Source organism: Neltuma alba, unplaced genomic scaffold (genome assembly GCF_004799145.2).
Source record: "Neltuma alba isolate B1F8T4 unplaced genomic scaffold, ASM479914v2 tig00000105_pilon, whole genome shotgun sequence".
Classification (NCBI taxonomy): Eukaryota; Viridiplantae; Streptophyta; class Magnoliopsida; order Fabales; family Fabaceae; genus Neltuma; species Neltuma alba.
In genome coordinates, this window is record NW_021631921.1 from 1,094,244 (window position 1) to 1,120,207 (window position 25,964).

The 25,964-nt window shown below is 31.8% G+C and overlaps 1 long non-coding RNA gene across 1 annotated transcript; it reads right to left on the reverse strand.

Annotated features, from left to right (window-relative positions):
- Positions 1 to 22,699: 22,699 nt before the first annotated feature.
- LOC114744234 (uncharacterized) lies at positions 22,700 to 23,999 on the reverse strand. Its single transcript, XR_003740079.1, has 2 exons — positions 23,935 to 23,999; positions 22,700 to 22,763 (listed from the first exon to the last, which is right to left on the reverse strand). It is a non-coding gene; the product is annotated as an uncharacterized LOC114744234 (long non-coding RNA).
- Positions 24,000 to 25,964: the final 1,965 nt, after the last annotated feature.

The window sequence follows — 25,964 nt, forward strand, 5'->3', positions numbered from 1 at the left end:
GTATAATGACCAAAATAAGTATGACTTTTATTAAATAATTAAAAATATGAATTTACAAAATATAATAATTTTACATTGTTATAATAAAAAATTTATATTAATAAATAAAATATATTTAAATTACAAATCATATTAATATGAAAATTTTTGAACTAAATAGTATTACATAATTAATTAGATGATATACTCTGCATAATTTATGTAAATATAAAATAAAAGATAATATTAAAAAGTAAAAATATTATAAAAACTATTAAAAATTATTTTTACTTAAGATAATATTAAAAATAAATAACTAAAAACTGATTTAGAAACACAAGGGATATACAGAGAAAAACATGAGAACATTATAGATATAAAGGTAAAAATATCTTTTAAATCTAGATTTAAAGTGTAAGTTTATCTATTAACTTATATTAAAAGTGCCTCAAACATCATGTATTTCTTTTTATGTATAAATCTATTTAGGTAAGTTTAAAATGAATGCAAAAGGAACACGACCGTTGGGATAAAGTAACGACCGTTATGTTTTGCTAATGGGACACACGGTTAAAAACACAATCCACTTCCTCCTCCTCCTTCGCCGCCGCCGCCGCCTGGTAGGTCTCTTTTTGTCTCTTTCTTTAGAGAAAGATAGAAGGCTAAAGGAGGTTATTTGGGCCTTTTCTTCTTGTGGAAAATATTTGAAGTAATTAAACGGAGGCTTTTGAAGAATTGAATCTTCATTATTCGCTTCTGTCTTTCTAAATGAATTGTTGCTTTTTTATGCCGAGAGCTCGAAACAAATACAGGTGCTCTTATGAATTTGGCTTCAACATAGGTGAAATTGCTTCATTTTAATAGGGATAAATTATACAAAACCCCCTATAAACTTTAAGACTATATATAACCTCTTTGACATTTCAAGGTTTAAATTTAACCCCTCTGATTTTTTTTTTAATTATTGTCTCTTTAACTCCCCATTATCTCGTTAACGAAATTTGCCACATCAGATTAATATAAAACACCTTACATCCTAGGTGGTATTTTACGTGACTTCCTATCTAATTTGGCCTTTTGATAGTAGATTAGACTTTGGAAATGTCATTTTGATCACCTATGAATTTATTGAAGTTATAGCCCCTAGTGGCTGTCAGGAATGAATTTCAACGGCTCTGTTCGCCTGTTTCTGAACTCTGAATAACATCAAAAGATCATAAAATTTGTTTAATGAGCAACTTCATTATTTCATAGAATATAAATTTTCTCTTTATTCACTGATCAATTCTCCTTCTAGTAATATTTAGATGTATCAGTTTAAAAGAAAAATGTAATTCGAACAGGTAAATGATTAATAAGTGATCTAATATTTTGTCTTTAATGACACACCCGTTAAAAAGAATTATTCGTCCCTACTTAATATTATGAAAGTTCACAAAAGGACCAGACCTAACTCTTATCGTGGCTTTCATTCTTCATATATCATCATTCAATTTGGTGAATAAAAGGGGGAAGTATCTATTTTAGCCTTCATTGTCGTAGTTTCCTTTTGAATGCTTTCAACGGTCTACGGAAGTACCAATAGATATGCAAGTGTTAGGTCCTTTAATTATAATCTATCTTTATCTTTATTACAAAATAAAAATTTGGTCGAGAACATATATGTGGTGTAGAAATATTGATACTGATTTGCAAAGATGTAAATGACTAGTACTTGGTATTTAAATTTACATAAATAAAACTTACAATTGTAGATGGATCAGATTGTGAGTCCTCTACTTGTGAATAAATGAAAGATGTGTCTATTTTAGCTTTTATAGTTGTAACGCCTCTTGAATATTTCCAACTCTCTGCATGAGTACCGTAAATATGTGAGATCATTTAATTATAACCATTAGGTTCTAGCTTCTATCTTTTGTGAAGAGTTCAAGCATACAACAGATGCCTTTTTCTGCAAGTGCTTGCTGGTTTGTCATGACTGTTACTCTTATAGACTCTTTCTTTGTCAAATCCTAAAACAAGCAGTGGGAGAAAAAAAGATATAGTTTCTTTTAGCCAGCTAGAGTATTCTTATGTTGGGGGGAAAAAATGACATAACACAATAATCAATGGAAACTCCTCTTGAAGAGTGGTGATTAATGCTGCTGATAAATTCCTCGGTGCTAAATCAGCTAACAGTGTTTCTAACATAACATCCTTATTGGAGATGGGCCTTTCTTGAGCTCTTTCTTTTACTATGACATTAATACTCTGTGATGCACAAAAGAGTGGTTAGTAATCATTACGCAACTTCAAAATCGCTATTGGCGTACATCAATTATAACGCACATCATCATCAAATGGCACTTTGGTTTTATGAGAAACTTCAGTGGATATCTTTGTTTCTCCAAGATCTTGCTGTTGGCCAGCTGAAGTTTCTTCACGTGTTGACTGTTCATACTCCAACTCCTATTTGAAGCATTGAGCATTTCGATGCAACTTGTTGGTAATATTAATAATGAAATTGAATTGGAAAAAATCCAGTGTAGTTCAGATGTTGCTGTATTAAAAAAGGGCAAGTGACATACTTGTGTAGAATCATTTCTAGAGTTGACAAATGGTCTACTGGATTGCTTGCTTGAATTTGAATTAGTTTATAGAATTGCTATCATGGCATCCTCTATTGCATAATTCTCTTGAAGACTTGATTTTGTTTTCTCTTTGATATTCTGAGTAATCAGACAAAAAAAGAGGAAATAATTTTCAGTTCCATTTATTGCATGTGTATATAATTCTATTAAGATAATTCTCCAAGAATCCAAGTTCTTGCCAATAATATAGAGTTTTATTATGTGGTTTGTGCCCTAATATCAAAGGATAACTCTGAAGCTGTAGTCACTGATGACTCTGAAGCTATTCCTACAACTTTTTCTTTTCTTTGTTTCTAATCTCTGAATAACAACAGGTGATTGATTGATTTAATAAAGCAACTTCATCAATTGATTGAACTTATCTTTCCATTAAATAAGAGATTCCTGTTTTGAAGCACATTTAGATACATGGGCCATTAATTTTGTTCACCTGAAGAGCGGATGAAGTTGTTGCTGGTAAATTTGAATCAGGATCAAGAACTGCTCTGCCAACTTCCTCATCTGTTTCTTTATAATTCTGAATTACAGCAAGAGACAGAACTAAGTATTTCACTTAAGAGAACTTCATTAGTTCATGGTTATCTTCTATGTTCAATATTCAATTCTTTTCCCAGAAACATGTTAATTTACAAATAATCAAACTAAGGTTGAGACCATATATGTGGTTTACACTAGTCGGTATTGGTATTAGAAGACGTACTGAGCATGCTATAAGTTAAAATAAACTTGTATTCTTATTGAAATTGTCAAACAATCAATAAACTTACCCGTGACAATGCCCTTCTCAATTCTGATGGTAATGAATAATGACTAATAATTTTCAAGGGCTTGGTGAAGTTACTGTTTTTTTGTTTGTTTGTTTCTTTTTCTTTTTTTTTTTGGCCAGAAATATTTGTTTTCATATCATTTAAAAGTAACAAAGTCTACGAAACACCAAAGTACAACCAGATCAGAAAAAGTATTTGTATTCATATCATTAAAATAGGACCTGAGCCGTTTCATACTCCAATAGAATTGTGTACTAACAAGTTTAGAAACTTTCATGAATAAATCTGAAAATATTCTTCTTAAATACTAGTATTCATTACAGTGCGCTAAATATAAACAAACAATAAATTAAAAAGGAATTGCTAACCAGTAAAGAAGAATAACCCTTGGAAAAATCACAAGTAATACAAAAGGTTTTAGGTTCAGATATTGACGGCAATACTTTTAAAATTGGAGGAACAAAAGTATATTTCGAAACATTAACTCTAATCACTTCTGACAGATGCTTTCCTCAAAATTGATAAGGTTACTTACGTGTAGGTGCTGATCTCATTTATACTAATCACTAAAATAGAAAGATTCTCATCAGTATATTAATTTCGAAACAACAAACGGCCCTGAAAGTTGTCACCCATAGATTCTTTTGTATCAGATCTACACAAAATAATATTTCTATATTAATCAAGCATTTATGTATGCATATATGTTCTTGTTTAAGTGTACCTGAGTACTGGCCATCTTGATACTCATGCTTAATGCTTTGCTCCAGCTGAGAACTGTCTTCTATGATTAATTCACGCGATGTCGATATGTATGTCATCATCCGGACTGAGAAAATGCATTTTCACTCTCCACATTTATATATTTCCACTCTTTGAAGGTTGTGATCGAAGTTGTTTGTGATCCTCACATATCTACCTCAAATTATGACATGTTAGCATTACCTGCTACCTTTTTTTTTGGGTCATCAAGCATATTAATATAAAACTAAAACCAGTACAAATCAAAGGTCCCAAGCCAACAAAAATCAGAAAACCAGAAAACTACAAAAGAACACAAACAGGAAAACGAAGAGCATCTAAAGCCAACAAAGTTCCGGTTCCCTTCCAAGCCAGCGGCAATTGATATCCCAAAATGAGAGAGAAGAGGTGAACAAGTCCATCCGAAAACACACCCCCCTTTTGCCAATAAGTCTGCCGTCAAAGTCATTAACAATTCCAGAAAGCAAAGAAGATGAGCACAAGCCAAAAATCCATCTAGAGGAGACACAAACAAACAAAGAAAACAAAAACTGGGATTGGGGGGTATAAAACCCAACCATAAAGGCCACAAACCCATTAAGCAACTCCTTAGCTCATTCAAAAGAGCTAAGTTGCAACATTGAGTAACATTTTTCAGAATGAAAATGTTCTCAAAAAAGAAGCCCCACTGACCACAGTCTACTTGAACATACTTGAGATACAAAACAAGGAGCTTGATATCCTCTAAACTTCCAGATGACCAGTAACTCATCTTCAAAGCCAAACCAGAAATAGTTCTCACTCTTAGTCCAGGACAAGCAAACTTAACATCAAAAAGCACTAAATCAAACTGCTCAAACAAAAATTGAAGACCTCCAGGCGGCACCCAACGAGGATCATCCTTGATTTTTAGTGCAGACTTTCTAAAAGCCATAGTGATACTTAACCAGCCACTAACCTTCCATAAACTCCTTATAATTCCAAAGTCTTTGAAACAATCACGGCAAGAACCATCTCACTGAAAATCAATTGTCCATACCAGTAACAATCAACACGATCAAAATCCATGGCTCACAGAACCAAGGCAAATGAATCAATCGCAACAGATTTATAGCAAGACATTGCGAAAGTGGTGTAGATCTGAGATTCATTAATCCGTTCCCAATAGGACTTGGAAGATGTATTAGCCGATGCCCTTCAAAGCGCGATCCCTTGCATATAGACGATTCAATCCCCAACCCTTCATCGCTGCCCAAGGCTTTCTGATTTCCTTTCGATTTAATGTTAATACTCCATTGCCCCAAGTAGATCTCAGATTCGGCCATCGCTGAATCTGTTTTCATGGTTCCAAGTCCTACCGTCGGCCATTCCGCTTTCATCCACTCCATCTCCTGATCTTCCTTCTTCAAATCCCCAACCAAGATAGCCTCAAATTCCCCCATTCGCTTCAGATCTAGACATGCCGATGCTAACACACGCACACACCAACTCACACACGCCAGACTCACTCTCCCCCGGCCACCGCCGGGGAGAGGACGCCAATGGAAAACGCTCACTATGGGGCGGTTTACGCTCTCACGGGAGGAGAGAATTTCGCTCTCACTGGAGGGAGAGAATTTAAGTTATATCAGATGTCATGAGCCTCGCATTACCTGCTACCTAGACTTGCCAGCACTTTGCTGAGTCGCTCCTTTTGAATCAAAATCAGATAAGATGCTTAATTGTGGAAGGCCACCCCGAAAAGATGCTGGTATGATGAATTCCAAACGTGGACATCCCTGGACGGAGGCTTTTTCAATTCTTGGAAAATACGCCCCAGTTGAGTAATTTCATTTCCCCCTCGTCTTTTATTATCTGCTTCAAGGAAATGCAATCTTGTACTTTCAGGATTGCCAACAATACCGTAGTTTGAGCAGGAGAATATGTGAAGACTGATGTCAAATTTGGACCCAGCATTAATTCAGAAGTAAGCAACCTTCACAAACTCCACTAGGCCACCACTTCACTTGATGCATATCTACAATTATTGATTAAAATATTAATTGTGAAGGAAATGATTATTTATTAAATCTTTGTGATAATTACATTACTTATTATTTCGTTCTCTTTATTTTTTCAGGATCAAAACAAACAGTCAAACAGAATTATCTTATTTATTTTTCTTCTAATGTAGTTTATTTTTGTCTTTACAAGAAAGGGATGATCTTGATCTTAACAGCAGAGCTCTGTATTTTTACAAGGTCAAAATATAGGCACTAAATGAATAGTCGAAAACAAAATTTAGATTTAAAAATTATATTATTCCACATAAAAAAAATTTAAAAATAATAATACGTCTTTCGAACTCTTCTATCCGATGTAGTTTTCTTTTTTTTCCTCTTTTCCGAAGTAAGAAAATCAACTATTAGAAGAGATGTTATAGCCTTTTTTTTAATTTTTTTCTTGACCAGCAGAAGAGATGTTATAGCTGGTTAAAGGCATACAGACTTCTTTAATATGTAAAAGGATGCCTTTTAAGGAAGCACATATACGAGGATGCAGATCTTAACATTCATTTAGCTAAGGGGGAAAAAAAAACAAATTTATTTATGATTTTCTGAAAAGTTAATGATGATTTTTTTTTCTCCTGAGGAACACAAGAAGAATAAGAAGAACGATTATTTAGTGTGGCTTTTTGAGCCAAATGCTATATACTAGTATTAATCATGTGCTTCGCTGATAATCAAGGTGATCTTTCCCATGTTATCTTCCAACCAATATCCATTTATTCCTTTTGTTAAAATTTCCAATAGAATTATCATATCTATAAAACCAAACAATAAAACTATATCCTATCTATAAATTTCTAGTGGACAAAACGATGAATAAAGGGGATACGCGAAGAGGAAGGCGGATGCAAACAGGGGAATTTAGGTTGTAAAATTTTTTTGTGTCCTACCTCCCTAAAAGCGGTTTAAAAGATTTAAAAGAAGTTCAAAAATTATTTTTAATGGTTTTCTAGGCCTGTTTTAATAAGACGTTTAGAAATATATTTAAAATAATTTTTAAAAACTTTTTTTATTAGACCTTATGTATACGTAACCGGTCTAACAAGTTTACCAATATTTATAAAAATGCAACCGCCTCATTTTTGAAATCTCTGTCTAAAAAGGGTTGTACTATGGATGGTCTTCATTCAATGATGAGCATCATGCGCTCATCACTGTAATACAATCTAAATCATGCAAAATATAATATAAATGGTTCAAATTTAAAATTTTTAATATACAATTTTTTCAAAGATAAATTTATTTTGTAAAGACACGTTAGTTATGATATTATATTTATTTTAAATTCTATATTTATTAAAACCAAAAATTGATTAAAATATATAAAAAATTTAAATTCAATCTAAATCATCTAAAATCGATTTGGATAATCCAAGGGGGTGTTTGGATTACAATCAAATCATGGTTTCAGAAGTAATTTTACGGTCTACGAAGCAGATATACGAAGGACTTTATCTCGATTTGTAGAAAAGTGTTTTTCAAAAGCACTTTTGGGTGTTTCCAAATATCCCTAAATTGTGACAAACACTCTATACTCATCATTGTGACGAGTATGGAATGTTCTCCCACTAGTGATCGGTTTTAATTATGACTTCATAGTGACACATGCGTCCTTGTCATTTCCATTATCAACACATAGATTGGTTGGGCATTCACCAAATAATCAGTTCTTGGCCTTCTCCCACCCTATCGTTTTAATATTTACTAGTATTTAGCGTACCAATCAAATTTTTATAATAAAAATTATTCAATAATTAAATTGTAATTATTTAAATAATTTTAAGTAAATAAATATAATTGTGTTCACGGAATCATTTCATAGCATGATATGCAGTGCAGAAAAGAACCGGTCACTAAAATAAATCTTAAATTAATTAATTACGATGAGATGTAATACTAATAGCCACCAAATCAAAGCATTGTCTAGCCAAAACAAGTGCGGTATCCTCACGAGTTACTTTCAAACTGAGCATTAAAATAAGACTCGAACCGTTTCACACTCCGATAGAATTTTGTGCTAATAAGTTTAGAAACTGTCATGAATAAACAATCAAGAAAATATCTGAAAATATTCAAGAAATTAAAAAGGAATTGCTAACAAGTAAAGAAGAATAACCTTTGAAAAAGGCACAAGTCAGAAATTAAAGTAATCAAATATATAAACAATCAAAGAATAAGAATAAATTTCTTATCTAAAAATGCAGGAAGAAAAGAGCAATGACAGAGCGTAAAACAGCTGCTCATGGCTTCTAGAATTCCTATGTTATCATTTTTTTTTTTTAATTTGAATGTCTGAATGCTAAGACATTCGTTGTATCCAGAAGTTCCAATGAATAGTGTCAAGCAAACAGAGGAATGTAAATCACAGAATAATCATACTCCTCCGGTCCTTAATATAAGACCCATTTAACTAATTTGATTAAATTAAGAAAGTTAGGTAAGTTAGTTAACTATAAGAAAAGTGACACATTTTTCCTAAAACACCATAATCATTTTTCTTAATACCCTCTCTCCCTCTTTTACTTAATTATAGTTGAGGGAGGGAGTATCTATAGGAGTAATTTAGAGAAAATTGATAAATACAAGAAATGGGTCTTATATTTAGGACTAAAACCAACTCAAGAATTGAGTCCTATATTAAGGACCGGAGGAGTACTACAATAACAGTCAGACACCAATCACCCAACAAATTAAATATAAGGCCAAATTTATCCATACATCATGAGTGTTTAAAATTCTGAGGCCCCATCATTTAGCTGAACTTGGGAAAATGTTGGTCATAGTACAGCTAATGGTTCACTGCTTTTCAGTCTTTCTTGAAAACAAACATGAAATAACAAAGCAGCTAAATTCCAAAAGCTCTGTCCTGGACACTTATTATTCCTCCAAACTCCATCATCCTCTCTATTAGTTTCTTGCGATCATCCAACAGACCCCACAACTGAGAATCCATTGCTTCTGACTCACTCTGCACCATCTCCAATCGTCCAATCACCCCAGCAATTTGCTGTTCGATTTCTACTCTCCGCTTTCGAACTTGCTCCAACATAATGTCACGTGCCTCCAGTTCTTCCTTTATTTTCTGCATTTCTTCTTCCACCTTCGTGACATCAAACATGTCCTTGCCAAAAACTTTGTCTCGAACTGATTCAATCCATCCTTTGTCGAAGCCTAAAAATGTTGCAGTACCCAAGTTTTCCTCCAAGGTCAACTTGTCTGAGGTTGTAATGGTACGAGGTGTCTTGGTCACCAGCATCACCAAAATATTAGTCAACACTCTGTAGGAGAAAGCTACTACTTGGTGGGTACGTTGTCCACGAGAGAGCTTTAGTTGAGGATATTGCTCAAGTGCTTTGGCCAGTAAAGCTGGTTCATCGCCTTTTAACGCCACCAGTTCTAAGATTTCACCAATCTCTAGTATTGGTGGAGAAGAAGAACCAGTAATACCAGTTTGTGATTCTGACAAGTATATGGCCAAGAAAGTCAGCACATGACAGAAGGAGGATCTGAAATCATCACAAAAACAAAGATCCTTACGATGACCGGAAGAGGGAATACCATCAGGAAGGCTTGTGTTGTTCTTCATAGGAACATTTATGCCTCTCGTTTCTTTAGCAGTCTGCTTGGCACAAAATGAAAAATTAGTCTAACGACTTTCTTCCGTATTATAAGCTGGTGAAAAGATAAAATTTGATTTATAATGTTACATTAATTAATGTCATATAATTTATCTATTTATTCACTGATTATTTTTTCCTAGCATCATATCTATATTGATTCAGAAAAGTAGCCGGAGACAAGATCAATGATATAATTGTTTTCCTCCCTTAAATCCTATAGTTATGGATACACAAAAGCAAAACAATCTACCAAACTTCTATTCCTATATAATTAAGGACAATGTAGTTACCTGTGCAGATTCTTTTTCAAAAAGCGTATGTGATGATCCTCTTGGTCGCTTCATTAACTCTAGATTCGATGATTGAATTGCTACTTTGTCTTCATTTGATGAATCATGCTTTTGAAGGTCTTGTTTCACACATTCTTCCACACCAGCAACCTAGAAAACATAAAGAAGTTATTTTCATCGGTCCTGCATTTCCAAGTATATAAACTCCAAAGTTCTGCATCGTTATATACTGAACTTACCATCATAGATGGACCTGATTGTGAGGCCTCTCCATGTGAATAAAAGGAGGAAGTATCTATTTTAGCTTCCATTGTTGTAGTCTTCTCTTGAAAGCTTTCAACACTCTACAAAAGTACCAATAGATATACAAGTATTAATTAGGCCCTTTAATTATAATCTCGCTTTATAATCATTAGGTTTTAGCTTCTATATTTTGCAAAGAGTTCGAGCATACAGCAGATGTCTTTTCTGTGCGTGCTTGCTGGTTTGTCATGACTGTTCCTCTTCCAGAGTCTTTCTTTGTCAAATCCTAAAACAAGCAGTGAGGGGAAAAAAAGGAAAAAGATACAGTTTCTTTTAGCCAACTGGCGTATTCTTAAATTAAAAATCATGACATAACACAATAATCAATAACCAATGGAAACTCCTCTTGTAGAGTGGTGATTAATGCTGCTGATAAATTTCTCGGTGCTAAATCAGCGAGCAGAGTTTCTAATATAACATCCTTAGAGGTAGGCCTTTCTAGAGCTCTTTCTCTTACTACAACATCAATACTCTGTAATGCACAAAAGAGTAGTGAGCAACCATAGCTTTTAATAATAACACAATTTCAAAATTACCACCTAGATACAATCAATTATAACTCACATCATCATCAATGGATATTTTTGTTTGTCCAAGATCCTGTTGTTGGCCCAACGAAGTTGATCCACATGTCGACCGTTCATCCTCCAACTCCTATTTGAAGCATTGAAGATTTAGATACAACTTGTTCGTATCATTAATGATGAAATTGAATTGGGAAAAATCACGTGTAGTTCAAATGTTGCTGTATTAGAAAAGGGCAATGGACTTACTTGTACAGAATCATTTCTAGAGTTGACAGATGGTATAGTGGATTGCTTCCTTGAATTTGAATTAGTTGATAGAATTGCTATCATGGCATCCTCTGTTGCATAATTCTCTTGAAGACTTGATTCTGTTATCTCTTTGATACTCTGAGTAATCTAAAAAGAAAGGCCAGAAAAAGGAAATAATTTTCAGTTTCATTTTTTGCGTATGCAGATAATTCTTTACTTTGGCCACATGATGAAAGATATTAAGAAATGATTGTTTCAGGGTTTTTTTTGGGTCAATAATAGATATAGAGTTCAATTACGTGGTTTCTACCATAATATCAAAGGATGACTCTGAAGTTGTAGTCACTAATGACTTTGAAGTTTATTATCATTTCTTTCAAATTTTGTTCAACAAAATTAGATAAACATGTTGACCTTTATAAAAATGTTGCCATTGGTAATATTCACAAAAGAATTGGTCTTAACACAGGTGACAAACTTCTTTTTAAGTTAATAATGTTGAAGCACGTTTATTTGTGCATTGGCTTCTCTTCTTTGTTCATGTGCGCATAATAAATATGATTGTTTAAAAAAAATATTCTGATATTTCTAATCTTTCCCCAAAACTCTTTGCTAACTTTAAATCTCTTTAGGGGTTTGGCAAAGTTACTGTTGTAGCTTTATAGATGCATTAGTTGTTAGCAGTAAATAGTGACTAATAATTAGGGAAAGAACAAAGAAAGCTGTAGTCATCTAAGCATATTCCTATGTTCTGTTTGATGCCTTTTGTTTTAAATTTTGGCGTGGGGAAACTAAGTTCATGTGAGCGTAGAAAGATATGGCGATGTACCATTGATGATGCAACTTCTTCAACACTTGTCTTCATTGCTTCCTCCGAGCTCTAATCAATACCATAATTAATAAGTAAGTTAGTTGTGGTAATCAAATTTAAGAACAAATTAAATTCATGACTAGTAAAAGAAAATAGCAAAAAACTAAAGATTTTTTTTTGTTATTTTGATGATTGGTCTAATATAAATACCTCTCCAACTTCTGGCAAAACACTTGATGTTGATTGATTTTCTGAATCCCCATTTTTAGGTTCTTTTGTCATTTGACCAGTTTCTGCAATAGAATTTTCAATCTAATATTAGCATTCATAAAAATAGCTGGCAATTATTAAAAAAATTTTCTCGAATTTATACCTGGATATTTTTGAAAATCTTCCACTTTGCAATGTTGCAGATCCTTAAAATCAATCCCCTTACAAATAGAAATAAGCCTTGGAAGTTTTCTAAGTGTTACATTTGACAGTTTGGGAAAAAATTCTCCCATTCTTGCCATCTTCTGCATATTATCTTGTTTGCACATAAATATTTGCTCAAGCTCAGAGGCTTCTTCTATTTTCAACACCTTCAACTTTGGAAACATCCCACATGTTGAGATAGAGAAGAGGAATTTCAAGCTATTGCAACACCTGATGTCAATTTCCTCTAACTTTGGGAAATAAAGTTGATGCGAATGATCCCCATCACTCTCTTCAATGATGTCAACTAATTCGTCACATTCTTGTATACTTAAATAGGATAATTTTGGGAGGTTTTTCACTATTGAGACACAGAATATTGCTGTTAGCTTTTTACATGCTATGATGTTTAGTCTGCAAAGATTGGAGAGGCTCAAAATATATTTGGGACCCCTGAATATATGCCTTAACTCACTTAGATTTTCCAACCACATCGTTTCAATACTTAATGTCATGAATGGACCTTCAGTTTCCACTCCTTCCAAATTAAGAACCTCTTCTATTTTGGAGTCTCTTACGTCAAGAGTTGTCAGCTTCTGCATATCCTTGATAATTTTCCTCAAGTCCTAGTAAAAATAAATCAATTCAAAATTTCAGCATGAATTCAAATTACCACATTCACAAATTGTGAAAAATCCCAATACTATTATTAATGTATAGATGTCTCAATATGCATTGAGTTATATAAGGAGAAACTTTATCTATCGATGCTTGGAATGCTTACAAGTTAAAGACACCAACATATTGATTATACCTAATTATATCGACTTGAAATCATAAAATGTATATGTACATGAGAAGCTAATTAATCCATAGTTAATTTCTTCTATAGATAAACTTATATATGGTGCAGGTTTCTTCCAAACTGTTAGAAATTTTTTAAAATTTTAAGGTCATTGCTTTTTTCAGTTAACATCTTGTGTAAAAATCTGATGAAAAAAATAACACCTCGTGTAAGAGTCTGATGAAAAAAAAAGCAATTTTTTTCTAAATTAAAACTAAATTGTTAATTTCTATGAATGAAAATTCAGTAATTTTTTTGGCCAAAAAAAATTGAGTAATTTCATGTCTTGACATGAAAAGTTTTCATGCATGAAAAACGTGTTCTTGGTGTTCGAGTTTAAATGCTAAGTGATCCCGTTGTGATGAGAAGAAAATTTCAAAGAAGAAAAGGTAAAATAAACAAAGTAATATATATGGACCAGTTATCTTTCAAGCTATTTAGCAGAAATATCTAAATTTTTAAGGTCATTGTTTTTTTTAAGTTAACATCTCCTGCAAGATTTTGAGTAAAGGCGCGCATGCGCGCATATATATATTGATGAAAAGCAAATGTTTATAAATGAAAAATAAATTACAAATTTTTATGTATGAAATGTCTTGACATGAAAATTTTGTAAGCATGAAAATATATTCTTGATGTTCAAGTTTAAATGCTAAGCAATCCAAATAAACAGAGCAACATGCAGATCACAGGACAAGAAGTCAAATGTGTTACCTTTGGAGCTTTCACATTCAATTGTATTCCTTGTAAATAAGCCACCAAATCTGGAAAAGATCTTCCGTTGAACTCTTGAAGACCCCCCAAAACAATGCTTTGTAGATGCGGAAAGCTGAGATGATATTTTTTCGCACCAATATTGTTGATTAACTTTGGTACATCTCCAAGTGATAGTGTTTCCAAAGCGGGGAGATCAATTGCATTTGATGAATGATCTCCATCATCATATTTCCCAAAAATGTATTTCAACTCAGCAGCTGTCCAGATACTCAAAGATTTTAATTTTTGAAGAGTACCAAAAAGAGACAGAGGAAATATAAACTCCAGCTTGTTGCAATTGTTGATTCTTAGATGCTCCAGTTTTGGGAAAATGGAGCTATAGTTCATGTCATGATGATGATTATTAGAATCATCTTCAACCACATTAACTAATTCCTCACAATTCCATACTTGTAATTGAGACAACTGTGATAGCTTTCTGTAAGCAGAGACAGAGAACAAAATCTTCAACTTCTGGTTTCCCGAGATCGTTATTTCTTTTAGATTGTGGAAGTTGAGAACATGTTGAAAGCCCACACTTGGAGTGAGTAGTGGTATTTCAACATTAACAATCTCTTGTATTTCAGATTCCTTTGCTCCCTCACTTCTCACATCTTCCATGTGCTTCTTAATTTCCTACAACACGTTTTCACAAAAATGGCAATTCAAAATTTAAAATAATGTTCTCTATTTTGATCCATTTGCTTATGAAATACATACACATTCACCCGCAAAACACAAACACACTATATTTTTTTTGGGAAATATTTTAAATTCAAATTTGAAATCTTTATAGAAGTAAAAGCCGAATCACTTTGACATAATTAATTGTACATGTTTCTATAGGAAAATTATATGAAAGTCTTCATTGTTTTGAGAATGTTTAAATATTTTGTTAGCAATATGTAATTTATTACATATAATTTTTATACAAAATAAAAATATTGATAAACTGCACTTTGATTTAAACTGAAATAAAAAGATCAGAGTTAGAGAAGTTGATATTAAATTTAGTGTAATAATTAATATATTACTTCACTTTATCTAAAACTCTGAGGTACAAAATAGACATCAAATTTTAAACCAAGAGAATTTCTTTTTGACCATTCAAAAACGGTTAGGGTACATATAACCCCACAATAAATAATATCTGATAATATATGTAATCCACAGGCTTATCTTATTAATCAATACTAGAGTTGTAGGAAAATCAAGTAATTACGTGAGTATAAAATTAAGAAATTGGTATAGATTTAACATTTTATAAAAATATTATTACAATTTTGTATAAAAATATATAAATAAGTTAAGACTGTCAAAATTTAATCTTATCATTTTTCAGTTGTAATTTGTAAACTATGGTTATAAAGCATAATTTTTCCCACTTTTTTTGCTACAGTTATGAACTATTCAAATCAAATTTAATAGTTTAAATTTCTTTAGGTATTTTTTAAGTAAGATTATAATAATATTTAAGAAGACGTTAGTTTTTATATAATAATGACAAAGTTGAAAGAAGAGCAGAGGAGGTTCCCCTGCCTCAGTTCATCCGTAATTTTGGGGCATAAAAGAAGACATCAAACAAATACAACTATTCCAAAATAATGAATATTAAATTAGGAGTGTGAGCATTTTAAAGATCAAATTGTTTTAGTTCGATTCCCGTTAGGTACCAGCTAAAACAATTCAAAAACAAACTAATTGAAAATGAACAGAATTACTATATACAACCGAGATGGAAGTCATACCTGTTTGTCTTCTACGAGTATAAAATAATCCTTATACAAGATACATAAAAATATTGATAAATTGCATTTTGACATAAACTGAAAGCCGGATGACCCATAATAGTTATACATAAAAGTTTAAAGTTAAAATTTTAAAAGAGAGTAAATGGGAAAAAAAATGTTTTCATGCAAGAAAACAGAGCAAGATTGAGACCTGATTAAATAATAAATTAAAAATAGGTACGTACCTTTGGTGCTTCCACAATCTGTAGAGATGGGCATTCCGATTGATGTTTCTTGATACCAATGCTCATCATGTTTGGTACTCCAAAGAGCTCTAGTGATTCCAATGCTGGAAGATGAATGTGAGGCTCATTATTTTCATGTCATTTTTCATCATCACCGTAAAAAGATATTTCAGCTCTGAGCTCTCCAAATAACTATAGATTTTAATTTTTGAAGACCTCCGGAAAGAGTGGATGGAAATATAAATTCCAATTTATTGCAATTCTCAACATTGAGGCTCTGTAGTTTTGGGAAGATGGGGGTGCAGTTGAGATGGACATTATCATCCTCTGCCTCATTTGTTATAATGTGCTTCAATTCTTCACAATCCTCAACATACAGCTCCTCCAACATGATGGTTGTGGCAATGGATACACTGAGTAGTGACTTTAATTTTGAACATCCACGAAGCCTCATCTGCCTTATATTTTGTAGGCTCAATGGTTGTCTCATAAGACATTCAGCTGAATCAAATGTTTCAATCCTTTCACTCAATACATGTGATTCCTATAACCAATCACTTCTCTTAGATTCAACCTAGTTATATAACTAATTACTTTCTATCATATGATCATATATCTCAATAACAATGCCATTATAAACATAGATGAACCGAAAAAGAATTAATGTATCAGAAAATACATGAAATATAAAGAAGTTTGTCAAGCATCATGTATCATAGGACTCTGATTTTTAACGCATTCAACTGGTAACATCATGCCCACACTACTAGTCAAATAATAGAAAATAAAATAAAAATAAAAATCGAGTGTGTGCAGAACCAAGATCCCTACTCATGTTAATGACATGCATGTTATCACTATTCACGTGTGCGTGTGAATTTTTATTTTTCTCTTTAATTTTTACTGAAATAAAAAAATCGAGTGTGTGTAGTTCCAACCCAAGACGAAAGCCGTGCGTGTTTGTGTTTTGATAGCATATATATTCCTTAATTTAGTGCACTTAAGAAAATAATTAATATAACTGCTGTATGAATTCTGATGAAGACTTATTTTATTGATAAATATTACAGCTGTAGAAAAATTGAGTAATTACAAAACATAAAATTACTTTTTTCAATTTAATGCATAGAAGAATTCCTTTCTTTTTTAATCGCTTGTGGTATCCGATTTTACATTTGATTTGTATTCTTTCAAGATTCTTAAATTTACTTCACTAGAAATAATTTTATTTTTTTTCCAAGAGCTTTCTGTCATGTACACAAACCTAAAAAAAAAAACATTAATTGGGTCAAAATCTGTACTTAAATATAGACTAATTTTTTGAGAAAAATTAATATTAATTATTAATTAAATTTTTATAAAGAAAATATTATTTAAATGACCGTTTTTATCAAAACTTAATACTGATGAACCGATGCATAAAATTATAACAACATAAAAAATTAAAAATATATAAAGAAAAAAAGACTATAAATATGGCCTATCATGACTCTCATATAAATTAAACGAAAAGAACAAACAAGTAAAACAAACATGACTTGTCATTTTTTCTCTCTCACAGTTTCTCTAAAGATCAGATTCACTTACTTCGTCGTCACATTAGAAGTGCCATGTCACACTTTCAATAAAACCAATAAATTGGCAATAGTTATATTACCACATCTCCCCTGTGTTATTAGATCGACATGCCTTAAAAAATAAAATGTGATTTATAAGGTATTCAACTAATAACTTCCATGCCCCTGATACTAGTCAAATAATAGAAAAATAAAAAATAAAAAAATAAAAAAACATTGAATTAACCAAAATTCCTGGTCATGTTAATCATATGCTACGTATTATCACTATTCGTGCGTGCGTGCGAGTATTTTACCTTTGTCTTTAATTTTTACTGCAATAAAAAGATTAATGTTAGACAAATTGACATTAAATTTAGTGTAATTAAAATATCACGTCAGTTTATTGAAATTTCTGAGATACAAAAATAGATCTCAAATTTTAAATCGAGAATATGAAATGTTGGTATATCAATATGCATCAAACAAATATAAATAGTCCAAAATAATGAATATTAAGTTGAGACTATGAGCATTTTAAATATCAAAAGAAAACTAATTTAAACAAGCGGAATTTCTTTTCCGCCATTCAGAAAGGACGCAGGTAGCCCCACAACATCCAAGGAGTTAAATAGAGACTACTTTTTTAAGAAAAATTAATGTTAAATATTAATTAAATTTTGTGATAAAGACAATATAGATTAAATTATGCTGGTCAAAAAAATATTGATTAAATTACTGTAAAGGTGCACTTTATCAAAACTAAACACTAAGGAAACCATACATAAAATTATAATAACACAAAAACATGAAAATATATGTAACTAAAAGGGGAAAAAAAGAGAGAATATAAACCGTTCATATACGATATGCTAAAACGGAAGTTTAATTAATAGAATTCTGGCCAAAAAAAAAATTAATAGAATAACACCTTTGGACAAAAAGAGCAAGACTAAAGTAGCGTACCCGTGAGATTGTGGGGTCATTTAGCAGTGTGGCATTGGAAACTCCACTATTAGCATCTGTAGTTGGGCCCAAAAAACAGAACCCATGAGCCCACGAGAAAGAACTCATCTTAAAGTTCTTAGGTCTCTCCTTTGAATCTTCTTTCAAAACTTGAGGTGGCCTTGGCACATATCTCTTGCATTTTTGAAATATGTTAATGAAACTTGGTACTCTAAAAAGTATCACTCCTGCTAGTGAAGGGAGCATTTTGATTTCCTGTTGCACAACTTGGCCTCTATATTCACCGAATATGTATTCTAGCTTTGCACAGTCGTATATATCTAGATATTTCAAATTGGGAAGGTCTCCAGCTAGAAGGAATGAAGATACCTTTTCTAATTTGCCACATTCTTGAATTTCAAGAGACTCTAATGCCGGAAACAATAAGCCATCACTTTTTTGATCATCAACAACCCTCATTTCTTCTTCCGACCTCTTATCTGCAATTAAACTTTTCAATTCTGCAAAATGTTCAACTACTAATTCTTCCAATCGCCCAAGACTTTGAGCAATAGAGGGTTTGAAAATTGATGGTTGGAACATTGGGCAATCTTTCAATTTCAACACCTTCAAATGAGGTAGTTTGAGAGTCTCATCTAAGAATATGTTTTGCAGTTTCCTACAACCCTCTAGCTTTAAAATCTGTAACTTCTCAAGAAAGCCTGAAGGCATAGCACCCCCACATAATTCTTTCACATCCACACTATATAGATGCAACTCAATCAAGTTTGAGAAGATTGTCATGTTACAACAGTGACACTTACTACTATCAATAAGGCACTCTATGTCAACCCATTCATACAAGTAGAGCTTGATTAAATTATCCATGCCTTCATCTTCCATAGGAATAATGTCAGGGACAAGACTTTTCCATCCTGTTTGTCCTAAATTTCCCAGCTCAAGAACTTCTGCTCTTCCCACAAGGTACTTAAACATGGCTTCTGATATTAAATGTTTCATATGTTCTGAATTGAAGCATTTTGATAAGCCATTATCATCATTAGTAGTAAAACTTTTCAAGCCATCACAAGCAATAAAAAAAACCTGCAATGTAGAAAGAGATATATCAGGGGCAATTTCATCTTCAATTTCTTTGTCATCCTCTGGCTTCCAATCTTTGACATTGTCATTCTCAACAAAATACAATTCTTCCAATTGTGAGCATCTTTCAATCACTTGAAAAGGATTGTTCTTTTGAATCTCACACTTCCTCAGCCCCAACCATCTCAACTTCTCTAGTTCCTTAATGTCTTTGGGCAATTCAATAATTAGACAATTTTTTAACTCAAGTGTGACAAGACTTTGTAGACTCTTCAAAACTGAAATGTCACCTAGTTCCCAACCATCCAAAATAAGAGTGTGAATATTCTTTAATGAAAGAAGTGACTGCGACAATGATGGAGTGGGAGCCTTTCTACTGTGTTCACTGAGTAAAAACAGGATTTTAAGCCTTGACATTCGTGCAAAGAATGCATTTGAGTCTTTCACCAAATCACTTCCACTTATCCAAAGAAAGAGAATCTCAAGTTCTGTATTATCGAACTTCTCAGGAAAATCATAAGCACTCCAAAACGCATATCGCTTGTTTGCTTTTAAAGTCATTCTTGAATCCATGATCACTTGAATATCTTCCTTTGCTATCCAATGGGCCACTTCACGAATCAAGTCATGCATTTTTATACATTCTTTCTTTTCAACTTTCAGCAGCAAAGAAGAAGCTATGAGTTTATTTTTCACTCCAAGTGCTTGGCTTCTTGCTGCACAATATTCTTCAAATTCCCCAAAAATTCCTATACCAAGTCTAAAAATAAGATTTATAGGAATTTCATAGTCCTCTGGAAAAATAGAACACACCAAAAAAAGCCTTCGGGCCTTCTCATCATTTAAATTATCATAACTTAATTTCAAGCATTTATAAACAGTCACCAAATCTTTATCAATATCAACAAATGGCTTAGAATTTTTTAAGGTTGTCAAAGCTGCATTCCATTCAGCAATGGGCCAATTTCTTAATGTACTAGCTAGTGCTATGATCGCAACTGGTAATCGCCCACTCTCCTTCACAAAAGCTTGCGCAAGACCCTTCACATCATTACTTAAAGAACCATCATCATCACTTGTAGCATGAAACAAAAAAAGATGCAATGCATCCTCTTTGTCCAATATTTGTAGTTGAACTATTGGTTGGCATCTCATTTCTCGACAAACGCTTAAATAGCGAGTGGTTATCAAAACATAGCAGTTCTTTTGATCAAGTCCAGATGGAATCCCAATGACTGTAAGATCTAGCTTCTCCCAGACATCATCTAATATTATAAGTGATTTTCTTTCATTTTTAGAAATTCTAGACCACAAAAGCTTGGAGTGATCTTCTTGAACTCTATCCTCTAAATGCAAACCTAATTGCCTTGCAATTTCACCTCGAATCTTGTTAACATCCGGAGGGTTGGACACAACAACAAAGATGACTTTCTCAAACACTTTGGATTCTTCAACTTGTTTGCCCACTTGTGTTGCCAATGTGGTTTTGCCCGTTCCCCCCATTCCTTGCAATCCAATCATGTGATGATTTCCACCTCCCAATGCTTCCACAAGTTGCTTGAATTTTGACTTTCTACTCTCAAAGTCAATGTAGTCTTTTGAAGCGTGGTACTTCATACCTGGAAGTTCACCTGGACGAGCCACTCTTTCAAAGTTATATCTTTGGATGTGTTCTTTAATGATTACCGTCCTCTTTGCCAAACTCTTCCCTTGCTGGTATTTCCAATAAGGACACCAACCATAAGACCATGTTTGCTTGATTTTAGTGTTCTTTTGAATTAGATTATCAGCTTCCTCGATCCAATTTTGAACTTCATCTTCAATTTGGTTCTCATTTCGTTGGGCATCTTCAATATCTTTTAGTACTTTTTTCTGCTTTGCAGCCAAACTGTTGTTTTCTATCACAAAGTTATGAACGTGATAATCAAAATCAAGAAAATACCTAGCCTCCTTGATGGTTTTATCCATTGATCTCTGGAAAATACTTGTCGCAGCACTTTCTCCAATGCTCGTCATCTAAAATGAACATGATATCATCACAGTTAAGAGCCTCTTTATTTGTCTACTGTAACACTATAACTTAACAAAAATTAGATATGCATTCAATTAATCAAACATAATTTACAGGAAAAAAAAAAGAAAACTCCAACTTGCTTAGCTTTATGATATTTATTAATTATTAATTAGTTTTTACTTTGCAGTCTTTTTTGAAATATTAAAGTCAATGATCACAATGTATAAAAAAAACAGATCCATTATGCAGAGGTAAAAAAAAAAATACATTTAAACTTTCTAGGCTGTTATACAAGTCGTTATCTATATATAGTTAATCTAGGTTCTGTAGGTTGATGAAGCTTAATTTCATTATTGAATTGACCTTAAAATTTACATAAATACTGTTTAAATTAGAGTCTGCCAAGAAAGAGGAAAACCTTTGACTATTTTTTTAAGGATAAAAAATAAATGATATAAATTTACATGACTAAAATGAAACATGATATATAATTAAGATACATGACTTTTGTTTATATTATTATATGAAAGTAAAAAGGAAAAGAAAAAACAAACCAATCGGAAAATTGGTAAACAGATTACAGAGATCATTTGTTGAAGACATCTAATGATCATACTACATTTAATCAATATCGCTCGCTATTTTCTATGAACTTTTCTTTATTTTGAAGGGTCCAATGTATAAATCTTAAGAAATTGGCGAGTGCGTTATCACTAAGTTACATCCAATTTAAAATTGGCCTGCAGCATATTTACGAATCAAGTCAATGCTCAGTATCACCATCACAATCAAGTCAATGGACAAGCTCTCACTATTAATTTGCTAGTATTTTGTTGTCTTATTCATGTGATCATTAATAAAGTAAAATAAAATTTTTGGGATTTCATTCATACTTGAATTTATATATTTTAGCTCTCATAATTGGTAGGGTCACGGACAAGCTAATAAAAAATGCATATTAAATAAAAAATATAGCAAATAACAAATGGGGACATTAACAGTTAACAGTAAAATGGAAACCGTCAAAGATATACTCACCTTTTCTCCTCTGGAGATTTCAAAGCCGTTCGATGATGCCTTGGACGCGGGACAGAGAAGTGTTTTTTTTTTGTCCTTTTTTTTTTTAAAATTTTTAGATGCGCAATGCGATCAAACAACCAAAAGCTACTATGAAGAACGTAAATACGAACAAACTGCAAAATAAAAAGATAAACTCATTAGTAATGCAAGGCAATTGGAGTGACATCAAGTATGAGATTTACAACTAAATTTTGACAATAGATGATCGATCTAATAATGGGGTGAGGATGTTAAGAATATATAGAGATAAATGACAATATGACATGTTGAAACGTTACGTCCTTCTACTTTTTATTTTTCTTTGAAAAATTTGAAGATAAAAAATAAAGTAAATAATGATAAGAATAATAACTTTGATGAGAATAAATTCTTTTGATTTTATTCCATCACTTATTCGATGAAAAAATTCATTCAGTTGTTTGGATAAGAAGGTTTTACCTTTACACACTTTTACGTAAGGTTGGATTAGAGGTTAGAAAATCAATTTTGAATAAAATTGATTTAAAATTATCGCCTTGAAAATAGATTTGTTTATAATTGATTTTGGCTATAAATGAAAGTAACTATCATTGAAAAGCCAAAATGTTAGGGCCGGTTTATTTCTGCTTTTTATTTTTTTTTCCCAAAACAATTTTATAAAACAAGGTTTGGAAACATTAAACAAAAAATGCTTAGATAATTGTTCAAAAAATTGCATTTTAAAATAAACATATTGAGACTAGAGGAGTGAAACTTTGATGAGAACTCAAATCTTCAAATGGAGAAAAAGCCATTGTGTAAAAGAAAGGATTTCCCAATTTTCCTAAACTAACAAAAAAGAAGAAATACAGAAATAAAAACAAGTAAACAACTAGAAATTTTGTAGGTTTTTTAGCTTTTCAAAAATATTTATGGTTTTTATTTTTTTTATAAAGACTTACCTAAAAACAAATTACCAAACAAGTTTTCTTTTAATTTTTTAAAAATTAAAAAAATATTTTTAAAATAAGAAAATAAACAAGCTCTTACTTTTTTTTCAAAATCAATCCAAGACCATAGTTTTTACGTCAATGAGAGAGGGCTTCTAACATCAAAGGAAATGATTTTGTCAAGATTTTATGTCGATAAAAAACACAACGTATTCTACGTGGTTACACAGAGAAACCAATGTAGAAACGTCTATTAACTTATTATTAAAAAAAAGAAAAGAAAGAAACAACCCTGTTTTTGCAGAGGAGAGACATACTTATAACATAAACGAAAAGTAAACAAGAGATAAAAAGAAAAAGTAATTAATGAACTTACCTGAATTCGCAGATTGTAAATTGCTTAACGTTGTCTTTAACAAAAGATCACTTTGTGAAGAACGAAGGATTTAACAAAATGAGCGGATGAATCAACTTAACGTACTTTCCAGGAAAACAGAGCACAGAGCACTGCAAAATGTGCAGTTATGTGACTTCGATGATGAAAGAGTCATTGCTGCTGGCCACAATGATCATCACGAGTCGGATACGACGACCATGTCTTGTGGTGGGGACCACCAGAAGAACAGCCCTGTCATTGATCCATAATCCGCATGGGCCCTCCCACAGCTGGAACCAATTTGTAGATATTTTTTAAAAATATTCTCTCACATGTGAAATTGTACATTTTTAATTATAAAAAAAAAAGGGAAATGACAAGTAAAACAGGTGGAAAATGCCAAGCAAAAAGGAAACTTAAAAATGTGATGCTACAAATCAAATCAAGCACTTAACACCTTAAAATTATGAAGAAGGTAGTATATGATCTGTTATTTTATAAATATAATTAAATCATTAAAATGTTTTTATATTAAAAATTTTGTTAACAAATTGTGAACTAGTAATAACAAGTGTTAAATAACAAAAGACCAGAAATATACTGACAATGACAAATTATTTATTAACAAGTTATGAATTGATAATGATAAATGCTGAACATCTAATGACACAAAATATATTGATAATGACAAGCTTGATAGCTTTTTTCTTTCCAAATCTGATACAAGGGATTTTAATCATTTAGATATATTCACAAAATATCAGATCATGCTCTACCTCCTTCTATATATGTTATTTCTGACTTTTTTGTGCCTGAACTAGGTAATGATAATTTTAAGTTCTTTCTCTGAAATTTTTCCTAAAACAATCATTGCTTATTAAAAACAGTAATTACGTAATAGGAAAAGTGTTCTGGCAAAAAAAAAAAAACAGAGACAAAAGTGCATCGTTGCTCTTCCAACTTTAGAGGCGTTTGGGTAAAAGCTATGCCTTGATTTTACGAGCCTTGATTTTTTAAATTGCTTAGGGGACCTCCCAAACACTCTCTTTATTCAATATTTTACTCAGATAGTTTCATTTTATAAAACATCTTCTGAGTTCTTTAATCTTGTCACGGTTTTAATTTCTCATATTATGATTTTATGTGTCAATTATTATTATTCTTAAAAAGTAAACTTAATCTATAAGTATTTTAAAATGTTTTGTTAATATAAGTAAACTTAATCTATAAGTATTTTAAAATATTTTGTTAATATAAGTAAACTTAATCTATAAGTATTTTAAAATATTTTGTTAATATTTAAAATTTTAATGTTAGACAGTATTAGTGTTAAAGGACTGAAAAAATATGTGATTTAAATACAGGGGAAAAGAACGATTTTCCAAATCAGTTCTATTAAACAAGAAACACCAGATTTTCATCCTATCCCATTTCACAAGTAAGGAAAAATTATGCCTATAATTTCCCTCACTTTGTTGAATCTTCCTTCGATTTTATTATTAAGCTTGCATGTTCTTCTTCTACACCCACATACTCTGCTTTGTACCTTTTTAATCAAGTTTGAATAACTGATCCTTAATATAAAAACTTGTTTAACATTTAATTTAGTCTTAAATGTAAGAACCAAATTCATTTTGTTTCTCATATTTATCTATTTTTCTCAAAGTAATCCATAGTAATTGTACATGTTAAAGGTTCTATCAGATCATGATTCTAAATAATACACATGATTAACAAGACTATTCTAAAAAAAATAGTACTGATGCATTATAAATAACTAACTTAACAAACTGTAAGTTTAAAATGATCTTGCTATCATATTGAAAATAGTCAAACAATCAATAAATTTATGTGTAGAGATGTCCTTCTCAACTGTGGTTTAGCTATTAAACCTTTGAGTACCCATTTCTCTAGTGCTGAATTAGGATCCTCCGCTTTAATTTCCTTTACTGTTTCCTTCTTACTCTACAACATCAAAAGATATACAATTTATTTATGAATTATTTTCTCTTTTATTGAAGTGCATATAA